Source organism: Pavona decussata, unplaced genomic scaffold (assembly GCF_977016875.1).
Source record: "Pavona decussata unplaced genomic scaffold, jaPavDecu1.1 SCAFFOLD_299, whole genome shotgun sequence".
Taxonomy (NCBI): Eukaryota; Metazoa; Cnidaria; class Anthozoa; order Scleractinia; family Agariciidae; genus Pavona; species Pavona decussata.
Window position 1 is genome coordinate 307,678 of NW_028145696.1, and position 15,668 is coordinate 323,345.

The 15,668-nt window shown below is 38.1% G+C and overlaps 1 protein-coding gene and 1 pseudogene across 2 annotated transcripts in view; both read right to left on the reverse strand.

The window, feature by feature from the left end:
- Window positions 1-15,668, reverse strand: part of LOC146454870 (uncharacterized) — a 234,341-nt gene that overhangs the window by 189,804 nt on the left and 28,869 nt on the right. The gene's annotated exons all lie outside the window — the stretch shown is intronic.
- Window positions 1,252-2,493, reverse strand: LOC146454880 (uncharacterized; annotated as a pseudogene). The gene is made up of 3 exons (XR_014859157.1): window positions 2,455-2,493; window positions 2,278-2,335; window positions 1,252-2,102 (listed from the first exon to the last, which is right to left on the reverse strand). The product of XR_014859157.1 is annotated as an uncharacterized LOC146454880 (transcript).

A 15,668-nucleotide genomic window follows, 5' to 3' on the forward strand; every position in this document is an offset into this window, starting at 1 on the left:
CCACACCTAGAATTTTAATTAAGTGACCATAATTTATTTTTATTTAAATTTTTTTGCTCTTTTATGCAAGGGGGACATTTAAGTTGGATTTGACCGATACATAAGCGTTATTGACCAAGCGTGAGGTCAAGATGGCTGGATATTGGCCAAGTTCTTTTTTTGCGTTTTTATGGACCGAGACGAAGTCGAGGTCCATAAAAACGCAAAAAAAAAGAACGAGGCCAATATCCAGCCATCTTGACCGAACAAGCTTGGTCAATAAAGGATTTATTATATGGCTTTACCAGGAAGTTAAAACTACAACAACAAAACAAAACACGGCATGAAACTGCTCTACTCGGAAAGAAATTCTTCATAGCCGGCCGGTGCAAGATTTATTTTCAGTGCATTTTTGGATTAGCATGTAATCGTGGAAAACAAGGAATCCTAAATTATCTTAGGGCTCTAACTTTATAATGGTTTAAAGGGAGTATACAATTATTGAGAACGAAAAATTTAGATTCTCGCAAGAACGGGAAGATTTGAATAGAATCCGGCAAACTCGCCATTTTCAGCCGATCGCGCGGTGGCGTAAATAAAAATTTTTACACAGTTTTCGGCCTCCAATCATTAATTCTTGAATGAAACAATAGATTTTGAGATTATATGCAAACATAAGCCGAAAAAAAGAGCAGGTTAATCAGAAAACAGGGCGAAACTTTGACAAGATTTTGTTGTTTACAACAAGCAAGACGCGGCTAAATTAAAAACGTGAGCTTCTTCGGCGAACTTAAAAAAAATACTTTTCTGAACTGCTTTAAACACTAACCGCAACTTCCACTACGCTATGATTTAAATACAGTCATTGCAAACCCAGAGAACTTATCAATTTGGCACTCGACTTGAGACAATAAGTTTTTCAAAATCAATTCTATCTAAAATACTACACGCAGAACAACTCACCGATTCAACTCACATTCATTGTAGCTGAAACAAAGTTTTCACTACACCAGGACGATTCCATTCTCTTTCCTTTCCTTTAGGTAAATGTTGAGCGTTTACCGAACTTTTTAGTGAGCGTTTTCCCCCAAAACAACGGGAAAATCGAAGGAAACCCGCACTGTTGTTGGGATTAACCTTTCGATGCCAAGCGGACGGGCAACGGGTAATCCCGAGCGGGCAAGATAGCTCCATCTTGCCCGCTCGGGTAGCCAATCACAGCGCAGGATTTGACTCATCTTGCCTGCTCGCGGAGCCAGCCATATAATAAATAACAGTAAAGTACAGTTATCGTCTTAGTCATTTTGTGGGAATGATATGCAATGCAGCAAAATATGCTGCAAAACCTGACTGCGACACAAATCCATAGATCACTTATTGGCTTATTTCTCTAATAAAGCCATCATTGCCCTTGATTGTTCTTGTTGTTGTTGCATGATCATCATTTGAGTGTTAAGCAAATGTTGTTGGCTCTGTTGTTGTTGCTGTTGCATGACTTTAAACATTTCCGTTTGTTGTTGTTGTGTTTGTTGCTGCTGTTTGACCATTGCTTAGCTTCTTGCTGTTCTTTCATCATTTTAAACTCTTGTTGTTTAAGTTCATAATTCATCTTAGCCCTATCTGCTAAAAATTCCATAGCATCACTTCCACTTTTTCGCTGTCGTTTGGGTTTTTCCTCTTCGCCCTCACTTAATCTTTTCCTAGTCTCAGACAGCTTTTCCATCGCCTTTAATCTCGCATCTTCTGCCTTTGCTCGGTCGTTTTCACATTTTTCATTTTTCTCTGCTCTTAATACCTGTGATTCGGCTTCTGAACTTTCTTCTAAAGCGATAATAGTGTCTAAAAGATTTTCTAGTTCGCTTGGCTCGTCGGGCGCTATACCAGATGCATTCTCCTCGGCTCTGATTTTCCTTTTATGCTTGTTTACGAGAATCCCCATGTGGTCGCGCACCGATCGCTTGTCGACGCTGAATCTCAGTACGGTACATTCGTTCAAAATTTGAGCTATCTTTTCCCACATCCCGCTTCTTTGAGTGGATCCTTTCTTGGACGTAAAAGGGTTTAAATTTACCACTTCTCGGCACAACGACACGTCATGTTCGTTTGACCAAAACATCACCGGGCTAAAAATAAAATAACAAGAGTATAAGCTTACCTTCAAAACTTCGACTAAATGAAAACACGTTTAGTGTCCGCGAAATATTCCTATATCCTTTCCAAAACATAACACTGACATTTAAAAATACGACGATTTGTTCAACCGACTCAAATAGACATAAATAAAGCTGACATTTTTACCTGGGAGGTTTAGGCTTGGATGACATACTTCGATCCAGGAATTCAACTAGCTGTTTACCTGTGAATATATGATGAAAAATATCTTAACTGTCGCATCTTTGCCTTCCAAATTGACCCTGAGAGGTTTCAGAGAGACAAAGCATTACTTTCATGTACAAAAAAGGATTTTATACTCACGTTCTGTGCACAACGCCAAACTTTGCCAAATGACGTTCTCGACGCAATCTCGTTCCCAGAGGCTACGTTCCTTTTGGTCAGCACCGAGGAAGCAAGACCTCTGGGCTAATCAATATCAAAATCCAGCAAATCAAAATCTGATTGGCTAATACATTTTACCGAAAGTGTCTCCGGAGGTTTCAAACAAGGAATGAAACAGAGACTGTCAAAAAAATCGAAGCAAAAACCGCCATAGAATCGAAATGCAACTAAATTTTCACACACTTGTTTTTTTTGCCAGTGAGTAAACACGAAAAAGATAACAAGTCAAATGACATGACTAAACGGAAAAGGCGCGAAATCCTCTGCGATATGTTGCAGCGTTTGACAAAGCTGAATGACAGTTCACACTTGCGACGGTCGAGTTAACGATGGACCTGACAATTTTCGGAAAAACTCCTCTAATTATCGACTCTGAAATGTGGTTCATAGTCAATGATGGCCGTTTAAAATCGTTCTTGACATTGTCTAAAGCGGATGAGAGTTAAACAGCCTTTCTCGTGCTGTTAAAGGAACTGAAAGAAGCAAACTTGTAATCCATTTGCACCGCGTACCGTAGTCTGCAAGTTGATCTGACTGGAACAGAATTTATGGAAGATTACTTTGTTGAACAGGAACAGATATTCTGTCAGCAGCCCAGTAGAAACATAATTGAACTTGAACAAGGAAAACCAACGGCCTTTGTTGCCACTGCGTTAAAAGCAGGTTATTCAAGAATGCGTGGCCCAAAAAGTGGTTCAGAAAGCGGACGGACAGAAAGACAAAAATATTAACCCTTGCAGGAATAAGCGATCGTTGTCACTCTATACACAACAGTTCATTTGTGAGCTTTGTAAGTTTGCAGCTTATAGGACTGATAAACCACATCGAGTGCAGGTAAAATTTTTTTTTTTCAGGATGAGTTTCTTAGGCTTACACTGAGTGTGTGAATTGAAAAAAAAATTGGCGATCTTTTTGGTAAGCTTTAGATTTTTAAGTTGCTGGTTATTTCGGTTGAACGGTTTCAGAGTTGAGTCTTGTTATTAAATGTACAGTAACTTCTACTATTTTATTGTATTTATTCTGGGATCATGGTATCTGGGTAAGCAGAAACTGATCTTGTGAAACCTATCGTTTGTAAATTTCATGGCAGAAAAAATTAAGCTTAGATCTGTAAACAATTGTTGGTATTTGTCGTCGACGGCAATCAGGTTCGGAACGGTATCTTGCTGAAGTTTCTCGAATGTTGTTTGAAAATCTTTACCCTGTTTTAGTTAATTCGGGTTGAAGACAGAAGCTTATATAACCTCCCACCAGCCTCTATTTTCGTTTCGCTGTTAGCTTTACCATGGTGTCATGAAAAAACTTTGCTATCTCATACTGCGTAGACTGCGTATATTCACCCCCATCTTAAAGTTTTAAAAACTACATTTACAGGCGAAAACAAGCTTACTTTAATTCCAAGTGAGTATAGTACAACAAATGGCTTCTAATCGGTATAGCCTATGTATGTGTTTTTACCCCTGCCCATGGAAAATGTTTGGTTTTCTAAAACGATCTGAAATTGTGCAAAATGAATTTGTCGCGGTTGAGAGAGGTATATCGCCGACAAACTCAGATTTTACGCAGCCTTTGGTTTGGTTGTTTTGTTTTCGAAGTCTCACATAAATGACGATCACTGGAAAACGGGAGGGATGGGGGTTGTCACCTTTTTCACTCGTTTTCTTGGCCTTTGATGCTCTTTACCAGAGGCTGTCTTCCTCTCGGTCAGCAATATCCCCCTTTAAACCGGAAGCAGGATCCTTGCTTCCGGTTTCTGATTAGCCCAGAGCTCGTGGACGTGTGACCACCGCTGGCCTAAAACAAGCGCGGGCTCTGGGGACGAGATTGTTCTCGACGCGACTTGGCGCTACTGATACAACGCCTTGGGCATGCGCACTATGTACCATGCCTGGATATTTTACTTCCGGTGGCGTCTCAGAGCCGTCGCGTCCTAGATCTTAAAGTCCCTAAAATTATTTCTAAACATTTTGCATCTTAAGTATCAGGTAGCGCGCATCAACAGAGGCCGTTACGCTCACTGGGGATGTAAGAAATACTAAAAGTGTAGCTTCTTTCGGTAGTACGTTTTTACGTAGTTTATTAAATAAGGTTTTAAAGCATGGTTTTCGTTCGTTCAATAGTGCAAAATATATGAATTTTCAAACTTTTTCTTTTCACGTTAACGATAGACGCATAATTTCCTTGCGTGCAAGGTAATAAAAAGCTCGCTTGAATTTTTCAAATGAAAATAAAAATCGACATTCTATTATACAAGATTGAAAATAGAATAAACAAGGCTTTCAATATCAATTAAACTACATTTGTAGCATTAAAAGGATAGGAGTTTCCCACTTTTAAAGTTGAATCAGTGAACAGAAGAAGTACGCCTGTGTCTTTTACTTGTAGCATCCCGTTTTTGAGTTCTCTTTCGAGCAGCTCGTTTGCAGCTTTCTCAAGAGCCTTCGTATGTGCTGTCCACGAGACATTGGTCTCTTGTTTTTGTAGCTGATCATTTAGTTCTTTCTGACTGAAAAAAAGATAGTCTTTAACAAAAAATACATTTAACGGATCGATTTTTGTTGGAAATTACATTGCCTAAACTTGTATAATCTGCTGAATGTTTTTTAACAACACCAGTCGGCAAACCGTTAGCAATCAAAGTTGGCTTTATCGTACTTTTTTTTGGGGGGGGGGGGGGGGGGGGCTTGGGAGATTTTATTGTTGTCATTGATAGTGACGCGCATTTTCTCTCGTGCGCGTGTATATCTCTGTGAAGGTTGTGTTGCCTCAACGTGATGAATTGCTGAAAGACTGAGAATTAAATACATTCTAGAGTTTTTAAAAACATTTTTTTACTGTTGAAACTTTGTGCGTAGTGGCATCGAAAATGATTTTTTAAAATTTTGCAGCACGCGCATAATTTGCATAAGTTAATTTTTCGTTGACGATTTATGAGACAAAACCTGAAGAACAATGGAGCCATAACGCGCGAATTTCGACACCGCTTAAAGCAACCAGGCTACTCCCGTTTTCCTACTTCTTATGGAACTCTCGTTTTCTTTTTTGTTACAAATTTATAATCCATATACTGTTCGCGTGTAGACTGCGGGAAGGCTTGTCAATTCCGTATCAAACCTAAGCAAAGATCGTTCAATATCTTTCGCAGCTCAATAAATTTCCACTTTTTTTTCTAGATGACCACGCCTTTTGACTTGTGTAAAAAGCAAAACAGAAAGACAAGAACAAAAAGACAAATAAAAAGAAAAAAAAGCAATATACAAAAAACAGAACATCAAAAACACGAAACAGGTTGTAAATGACACAAGATATGAAAATACTAAAGCTTTCAAATAGTTTGGTCAGTGGTGAGTTAACACTGAACTCTTCAAATATCAGTTGCTATTACGTTTTAAACTAGTTTTTAGTTCTTCATTGAGAATTGATTCAGACCTTGTTACTGAAATAAGCTTGCGCGAGAAAATATACTTTACGAAAGGTAAACACAAGATTTCCTAGCAAAAAGAATTAGCCAGTCTAGTTTTGTTTTACAGAAAAAAGGAGTAGCTATACTTACAGCTGAAACACCTGTTTATTGTTATCGAAAACTGCTTTGGGCAGTTCCTTCAGCTGGTTGTCATCCAAGTTCCTACCAACAAAAAGATGGCGGATTGTCCAAGTTCTTAGCAAGTTTACATAAAAACCACACACTCAAGTTATTTGCTAAAACTTTTAAAAACACGACTGCTTCAGTTGATGGAATGAGTGGTTCGACAAAATAGTCTTTACTTCCGACGGCTTCCTTTTTACTTAAAACCAAAGAGACAGTAAGTATGCATTATTCATCAGACACAGAAAAACTTATAAATGACGGGATTTGTTTTAATGATTGTTTTTCTCAGGAATATGTGAAGTATGTGAATATGTAGAATTTCCAAGTCCCTTAATTGGATGGGAGAAAACTTTCCACTTCAAGATATCACGCGCAAAGGCTGCAATATTTTGAGTCATCCATTATAAGTGCATGTGAATATGTGATTATTCAAATTTCCGCGCTACAGAATCAAATGCCATTACATCGGACTACTAATAAGGACCCAACAATCTTACAGTTACACTTTACACGCTTATAATTGTAAACTGTAAATATAATTCAAGTGAAAATGTTGGAATAGAGGTGGAAGTTGCGCTGCGATACAGTATTTTTTTTTAACCTTTTAAATGTCTGTCTTACCCATCCTAGCATTGACCCATTCCCCTCCACCCTCCCCTGTTCTAGAGTCCAACACGCAAGCTACTCCTAACGTTACGGGATTTCAACAGCTGTCAAATTTTACATTTTTTCTTTTAATTTTACTTGCACCAGCTGGATGGAAAAAGTTGCCATAAAGGACGCACATACTTTGTAAAGGCTAGACACATTAAAAGGTTAATTTCCCTACAAACTACTTGATGTACAATGTTCGAATTTTGAGAAAATTCTAAGAATGTCGGGGTCTTTAAAATATAATCCGGTGCAAATGATACCAGGTGTATCCAAGTGGAAATCGTACGTGTATTTCCACATCCGGATTTAATTTTATTGAAATTGCGGTTTGTACGAAAGTGTCTGCCCGACTTTATAAGAACTTGTGCTCCTTAATATATTTCCTGAATCCAGACGCGTTTGGCTGTAAATCGTGTGTCAAAATACACAAAAGATTCCTGTTCCAATACTGTCGACCTGCCAAGTCCGCCGACAGGTAGAGGCGTGTAAACAGGTCCTTACGGAATGCATTAAATTGCAGCTTATCAGCCCACGAATGTAATCAAATATTCTTGTATTGATATAAATGATATCCTCCCGTTTCCCCTTTTTTTTTAAATATTTGTCATCTAAATACTGTTCGGATGTCCAATGTGGGAAGGCTTATCCATTCCAAATGCATCAAAGATAACCAAAGATCTTTCAATCACTTTCGTAACTCAATTAATTTCCTCTTCTTTCTTCTAAAGCATTCCCCCAATAAGTTCACCACACAAACGGCGATACTTTTAAAAGCACACGTCTTCTGACCAGTAAATTTTAGACTCCTTTTCAGTTTTTGATTGAGAGTTGATTAATGCCTAGTTATTAAATAAAGGCTACACAAAAGCATTTATGGTAGGAAACAAAATATTTCTTTTCAAGCAACACTAGAACCTCGATTATTATTTGACAGACAAAGAAGAAACCATACTTACAGCGACACCAGCTGGGTATTGTTATCAAAAACTCCTTTGGACAATTCTTTCAGCTCGTTATCAGTCAAGTTCCTATCAACAAATAATAACACCTTAATCGTGACTATCATGTGACTTATCTTTACTAAAGTTGTGAAGTAAGCTACAAGTCTGTTGGTAAACCAAACTTTTTGGTCTAAATAAATAATAATCACAGGTTCTTAATCATTAATCCTCAAAGAAGCCAAAAGCTAAGTAAATTTTATACCAACATGTCCATTTTAATCACACTTCTTTTACTTATCGTATGTTCATGTTAACCGTTGAGTTTTCTCCTATCACGGAAGGTTTTAAACAAAATATAGGATGAGACCTTAAATTGTAAGAGTATAAAGAGATTTAGAGGCTCTCTGAACAAAGTTGCAGTTCCACTTCCTCGATTGTTCTACACGATCGTTTATGCAGAATCCCATTTTATATGTCTATTTTTTTCTTGAACGAGGCTTTCCAGAGATTGTTAACAAATCCCCTACAAGTTACTACTTCTCAAAACGTTTTCCATGTTTCATTCCCTAGATGTGAGAAATTAACTGTCACACCCGCTAATTAAAAGAATTCCATATGATAGGGGTGATTATTTCATCGAGGATCTGTTCGCTAATTATAGCGATTTCTGACTTGGAAGAGTTAATAAGGCCGCACGTCCGATGGTCGTGGAAATTAGGCTTGTGGTCATTTAAAGCGATAAATGCTTCTTTCTTTGCTAGTTTTTCAATGAGGTTGTCTTATTTGCTGGCACGAATTGTAACTTGTGCTTATGTGAGAGATACAGTGGAATCCCGTTAATACGACCACTTTCGGGCCGCGAAAATGCGGTTGTAATAACGGGATGGTCGGATTAACGAGGTCGTAAAACAAACTGAAGGAAATGACTGGACTTTCAATTCATTTGGGGCACAAAAAAGTGGTCGTAATAACGAGGTGGTCCTATGAACGAGGTGGTCATAAGGCCGGGTTCCACTGTATTTTCTAATAGATGGAAATGAGTTAACGTGGAGCTGTAAACCATCCAGAAAATTTCTGATGAACACCACCATCAATTAAAGGAAATCGATTTCTAGTCCCCTACCTTTCTAGTGAGCCAGGGGGGAGCGGAATAAAAATCAATTTTCTTTGGCGGATTTAACCGTACATCAGCGATCGAGCGGAAGAGTAGTGAGGTGATCCTGATTGCAGAAAATGTGTTGAATTTTTTCTCTAGAGCTTGCCACTATATGGTTCAATAATCAGCCATGTTGCTAGTGAGGTTTGTTTTGTGGCCGAGTGGTAAAAGGCATCCAACCGGTTCAAAATCGAATATAAATCCTTGTTGAACCACATTTTCAATAATTTCCTAAGTTGCACTGATTCCTGTTTAATGTATAGGATACTATTGCTTATCGGGGTTATCTGAAAAAACAAAGATATTTTTTTTCAAAGAATTATAATGTTCGGTTCTTTTCTCGAAGATTTAAACTGTGGTGGGAAGATATTTCTAAGGAAGATCCGCAGATAATGCGGAACTTTATTCTTGATCGTGATGCTTATGTAATTTCGGTAGTGTGGCTATTCCGTACCTGAACTAACATAAAATCTTTGAATTCCTTTGGTAAGTCAATAAATTTCCTTTTTTCGTTTTAAAACATACTCTTGAAGACCTAAGGGGTGAAAACTCTTCCCGACCCTGCTTAGTCAGTCATGTCTGTGGTTTAATGTAACTGAGAGCAGAGACACGTATCCAAAAAAGGAAAATTAAAAAAATAAGGAGATATAAATAACATAAGGTAACTAACAAAATGAATAAGAAGACTATTTAATGCAAAAGGTTTTCCAACAGTTGTCTTAACTAGGAAGTTAAGGCTGTTTCAATGTTAGTTGTCAAAAATTCCAAGCAACCTCTTCAGTTTTAATTCGGTTACAAATATGGCACTCATCCTCAAGCAGGTTTGCTAGTTTTGAGACGTCTTTTGCTACATTTTTTTTGTGGCCTTACATTAACAACAAGTAGTAAAATTTAGGAAGATAAACTGGTGTACTAATTAATATTGCCTAATGTATTTTCAAATTTATGGAATCCAAAGTTGATACCTGTTTAAACAACTTAAAAGTGGCATATTTCATGGCTCATCATCTGCCCTTGCGTTTCTTTTAAACTGCACACCCAAGTCACAAGTGACCACAAGAGCAATGACCGCGAGCAATCAGGCCTATGAAATGTATTGATATTGCGTATCGCGACAATATGCAGGCTGCTCTTTTAGTCACTCTAAGTTTGGGTCTTTCTTACACCGATAACCTGTGACGTTGTCACCTACGACCTTCTCGACCGCAAGCTGTGACCCGTAGCCGTTGCACTGCTACTTATATTTGACGGTTATGCTCTTCCGCGCAAACAAGAACATTGCATGTTTCAGCAAGTCTTCTCTTAGCATGGTAGTAATTTCTTCGGTTATCATAGCATAATGGCATCTTTTGTTAGCTTATATCTCTCACTCACCACACTGTTTAAGTATATTTGTTAATTATTCGCCGAAGGCGAAGTAAATATTGGTGAATATTCCCCGAGACGAAGTCGAGGGGAATATTCACCAATATTTACTGAGCCTGAGGCGAATAATTGTTTTAGTATAATTACGCAGGTGATTATCAGAGAAAAACAAGTACCGTCCGAAAAATGTCGATTGTGTTTGTTTGTTTCAAATCGTCACGCGTCAATGAACAGAGACGCGCAGTCTGCCGATCACATGCTCAATCGAAATCACATGCGCAATCGATAAACTGCACACGGCCTCAAGCAGAGTGTCAGTATTCTTTAACTGCCGCTTCATTGAGACGAAGCACTGACTTCTGTGAATGAATGTTGGCTTTCTCCGACCCGTTTACCAAAATAGATGGAGATGAACCAGGCTGTTTGGTGTAAAACTCGAGCCGGGATCACAAGTGTTAGCGATAGCATTTTATTACTCAATTTCTTGTTGACATGATGGCTTCGCCGGTTAACGGACGTTTATAAATTGCCCTCGGAGATAAGCTGCTTCAGGTAGGAATTAAGTCATTTGTTGGCTTCACTAAACAAGTACACGGTTGTCGCAAATGAAAATATTTTCTTGTGAGGCGGTGACTTTAGAAGGTGGTCGAGAGCCGCTCGAACCGACAACAAACTAGTTTTCAGATTATAAAAACTGTTTTCTTTTCTTGTCACTGAAACGTAAAACTTGCAGAGACATTTATTCATCTTGTTTACTTCCATGCTTTCAAATTCTGTCTTAAACTCGTTTTGTTTGTGAAATCATTCTGTTAATAAAGAAAATCTTGCTCGAATTTAACTTAATTTGTTGTCTTCATTTTAAGTCATCGAGATCGACAACATGCAATTTTTCAAGAGTTTTTTATTACAATTGGCAAAATTTTCATCTCTTGCCTTCGAAAAGCATCACCTTGGACTTAGCTGCATCTTTAGTGCCTTTTGGAATTGCATTTTCTTTCATCCTATTTACTTCTTTTTCAGAAATGTCAACAAATAGCTAAGCGGCCATTTTGAAAGTTAGTGCTCCCGCTATGATCACCTCGCGCGAGGTGATTATAACAGGATATGACCGGTGAGGGTAAAAGGCGGAAAGAGTTTGCGGAATGGTATGTGGAATGGCGTGCGGAATGGCATAATTATGCGAAATACGATTTACGCGGGAAATAAATTAACTGAAGAGCGCGTCATGTTTTCGCTCCAATTTTATAAGAGCAGCAGCTTTTTTGATGCTGCGGACTCTTGCTAAATATTAACAACAATTCGAGGATTTGATCGTCTGATTGTTGATTTGGAAGAAGTGAGGGTAAACAAAGCGATGAAAACTGTTTATAGTTTTCGCATTCAAGGAACTATGAGTAAATCCGTAGTAAATTAAATTTCATGTTCACTTTACTCCATGCGTCTTCAGTTGACAAAAATAACGTGGCAGCGTGAAGTCTTCTCTGGACAAAGATTGATCCTTTACCGAGGGCAAATAATAAACATTTTTTTCTTTTTTTTTAAACCCTCGGTAAAAGATCAATTCTCATACCCTATATGCTCGATGACTCATTTATCATGAGCGGGAAAATGAACAACAATTTGACCAAAATGCATTTGTGATAAGAATAGTTTCACAACCTTTCACACAACCAGTGTCGATAACTGCGATAATTAGACACCATACTTGTCATCTGCTTTTTTGCTCTAGGGCTTTTTCGCTTTTAAATCTCATTTTAGGTTGGGACGTCTGGCACTGAAAGACCTTAATTAAAGACGGATATAAATTATGTTTAGTTCGATAACGCGTAACTGAACTATAGCTACCTGAATTGCCGTATTAAATAGCTACTTAGGTAGCTAGCTCAGCAGCTCAACAGTGACTTGCGTATTCGTCGCTCGACGAAAATGTAAGGTGAGAAAAAGTAGAACATATTTTTCCCATGAGTTGTACAAATTATAACCGTCAAAGAGTCTGATAAAATGACCGAGTTTAAATTTAAAATTACTCACATAATAGTTTTCGCCTTGGACTGATGTTATTTCTCCAGTCTGGTGTTGCTTTTTGTCTAGGCTACTCGCTGCCACGTTCTTTTTGTCAACTAGAAATTTAAATTATTCCTAGTTCCTTGAATGCGAGACTTCATCGATTTCTTTACTCTCACTTCCTAACCAGCGATCAGACATGTTCTATCCCAGGCGTACATTTTCTAATCCTCGATCTGTTGTTTGGTTGTTCACAGTCAACCCAGGTCACGCGTGAACAGTATTTCCAAGAGTGAATGAACATTCGAATTTCTCTTTGTAATGTCCGACGTGTGAATGGAATGTTGGACATTTCTCTGGAAATCGTTCCGAAAAAGACGTATTAACTGAAAAAAAGATTCAAAATTCTTGGGAAACAATTGTTATTCTTGAAATATTCAATTTTGCAATGTAAAGAAAAATTCATAGCTTTATTCCGTCAATAAGATAGGGAAATTTAAACGGGAACTCTGAAATCTCGTTGGCGATTTTCAAAACTGACATGTAAATTTCAAAATTCCGTTCAAATTTCAAAAACATCGTTCATGCGTGACCTGGGTTGACTGTAATAGTCCGCAACATCGAAAAACTGCTGCTCTTATAAAATTGGCGCGAAAACAGGATGCGCTCTTCAGTTAATTTATTCCCCGCGTAAATCGTATTTCGCATAATTATGCCATTCCGCACGCCATTCCACATACCATTCCGCAAACTCTTCCCGCCTTTTACCCTCACCGGGATATGACGCAATCCTCGACCAATCAGATCAACAGAATCTCTATAATCACCTGAGTAATTATACTAATACTCATTATAACATAGCTAGTAAATTCGTGCAATCAAATTCAATTGCGCGAGCGTGCTTCATATTCCTATTGTGCACGCTGATGACGTCAGCAAACAAATGCCTCGAGAACTCGGTGAGTGACTTTCTCCATTTTGCATTCAAAAACGGGAGAAATCTTCAGCAAAACGTTTAAATACAGACGGCAACAAGGGAACCAGCTGACAAAGAAGCTCTTTCCACTTTTTCTTTGGGATTGGAGTTTTTACCTCCCGAAAAAAACCTAAGGAAAAGGAAAAAAGAGAACAAGGCCGGTGACATCGTGTCTCGCAAAACTAGTAATTTTCAGGCGCCATTCGCTTTCTCAGAGGGAAAAGACACCTTTTCGAAACGATAAACTGAAAGAAAGACTGCTAAGGAATACTCGATAGTTTCAAATGCGGAAATCCGATAATTAACGGCGAAGAAATTGTGCTTCAAGGAGATATTGTTGTTTTATCCAGCCGACGATCAGCAAGCGGACATCAGGCAGATCATCATTTACTGATTATAAGCCACGAGCGTTCTTGGTAACGTTCGAGTACTTGTGGGAATTCAATTCACAAGAAATTACAGGTTTGATTGTGAATTTGTACTTAAATACTTTTCTAATTGACCGCTTCTTCGTATTCCTATTAAACAGTTTTTTGGCGAAAATTTTGAAAACCGTGCACACGGCTCGATAAATTCACTTCAAAATGGACTTGCAGTTCCTTCAAATCACTTGCGCGTTCATCGTCTCGGATTAAAAATTGTACGCCTTTGCTTCTTAGAACAAAGACTTAACTGAATAAATTTTTCATTTAGGGAAGCTTCAGTTCAGTCTGTTTTCTTTCTATTTTCATTCATGAGACCTGACAACTGCGTAAATTTTGCGTCAACAAACCGACATGTCCTCGCAAGCGGAAAGAATTCTCCCATGTAACGCGAGGATCAAATTTTCAAGTTTGTTTTTTGGAAAATTTTTAATTGGCAACCAGTGTATTTTATTCCATAATTAGAAACTTTAACTACTGTAGACCAAAGGGGTGTTGCCTTTTTTACCCTGTAAGATGTGAATTTTTACCGAACATGGGGTTGTTTATTACCATCTTGCACATTGGCTGAATGCTTGGGAAACCTCTGGCCAACCTAGAATCAACGGGTTTAAAAACTGCCGCGTTGAAATGTTATAAAACAATTGATTCATGCGTCAGCTGGGCATTCATCGAGATATGAAGCACTTGGGAAGTTTGCAGAGCACTCAAGAAGCTAGAGTTGCTCTCGGCTACGCCTCGAGCAACTCTTACGCATCTTTCGTGCTTTCCAAACTTCCCGCGTGCTTCATATCTCGATGAAGCACGCTGACGCATGAATCAATTGTTAAATATGCTCGCAAAGAAAACGAACAGAACGGTTTACATATAGTTCAATTTTTGGCATAAATAAACTGATCATCTAACGAATTCTAGAAGAAAGTGTGAATAGTTGACAATTCAACATTCTCCTCCTTCCAAGTAGAACCGAGGAGAATTTCTAAAGAATTTGGCTAATAACAACTGTGAATTTTACAAAGAATTTAAGGCTGGATGCATGGAAAGAGTTGCAACAAATACGTACATACTTTTTAACAGCTAGACAATTTAAAAGGTAAATTTCTCAAAAACTACTTTATGTATCACGTTCGAATTTTCAGGGAATTCTAAGCTTGCCGAGGTCCTTCAACTTTAAAAGGCCGGTTCACATGATACCATGCAAGTGTATCCCAGCGTAAATCGTAGGCTTATTTTGACAGCCGATATATTTTAACTTTGATTGGTATTAGGGCAGTTTGTACGGATGTTTCGCTCGATTTGAAAAGAAAGCTGGTGCTCTGCAACATATTTCCTGAATCAGGACTTGTTTCGCTCTAACCCGTGTGTCAAAATACAGAGAATATTCGTGTTCCGATACTGTCGGGCCGCAAAATTCACCGACAGGTAGTAGCAAGCAACCCACTCCTTTTGGACTCCATTAAATTGCAGCTTGTCAGTAAAAAAAAATGTAAACAAACATTCTTCTGTTAACCTAAATGCTGTGATGGAACTCTCGTTTCCCCTTTGGTTACGAATTTATCATCCAAATACAGTTCGCGTGTACACTGCGAGAAGGCTTCTCAATTCTGTATTAAACCTAAGCAAAGATCTTTCAATTGCTTACGCAGCTCAATAAATTCCCACTGTTTTTTTCTCGATATAGATTACCACGTCTTTTGGCTTGTGTGAAAAAAAAATTAACAAAAAAAAGAGGGACCAATAGAGAATACACAAAAACCCAACAACAACACGAAACAACTCTTAAATGAGACAAGAACTGTTTAATACTAAAGCTTTTAAATAGTTTGGTCAGTGAAAATTTAACACTTACGTTTTCAAATATCAGTTGCTATTGCATTTTAAACTACTTTTTAGTTTTGGGTTGAGAATTGACTGATTCACACCTAGACACTGAATTAAGCACTAGCCCCTGGAGTTTGTTTTACAGACAAAGGAATAGTTATACTCACAGCCACTCCAGCTCTTTATTGTTATCAAAAACTCCTTT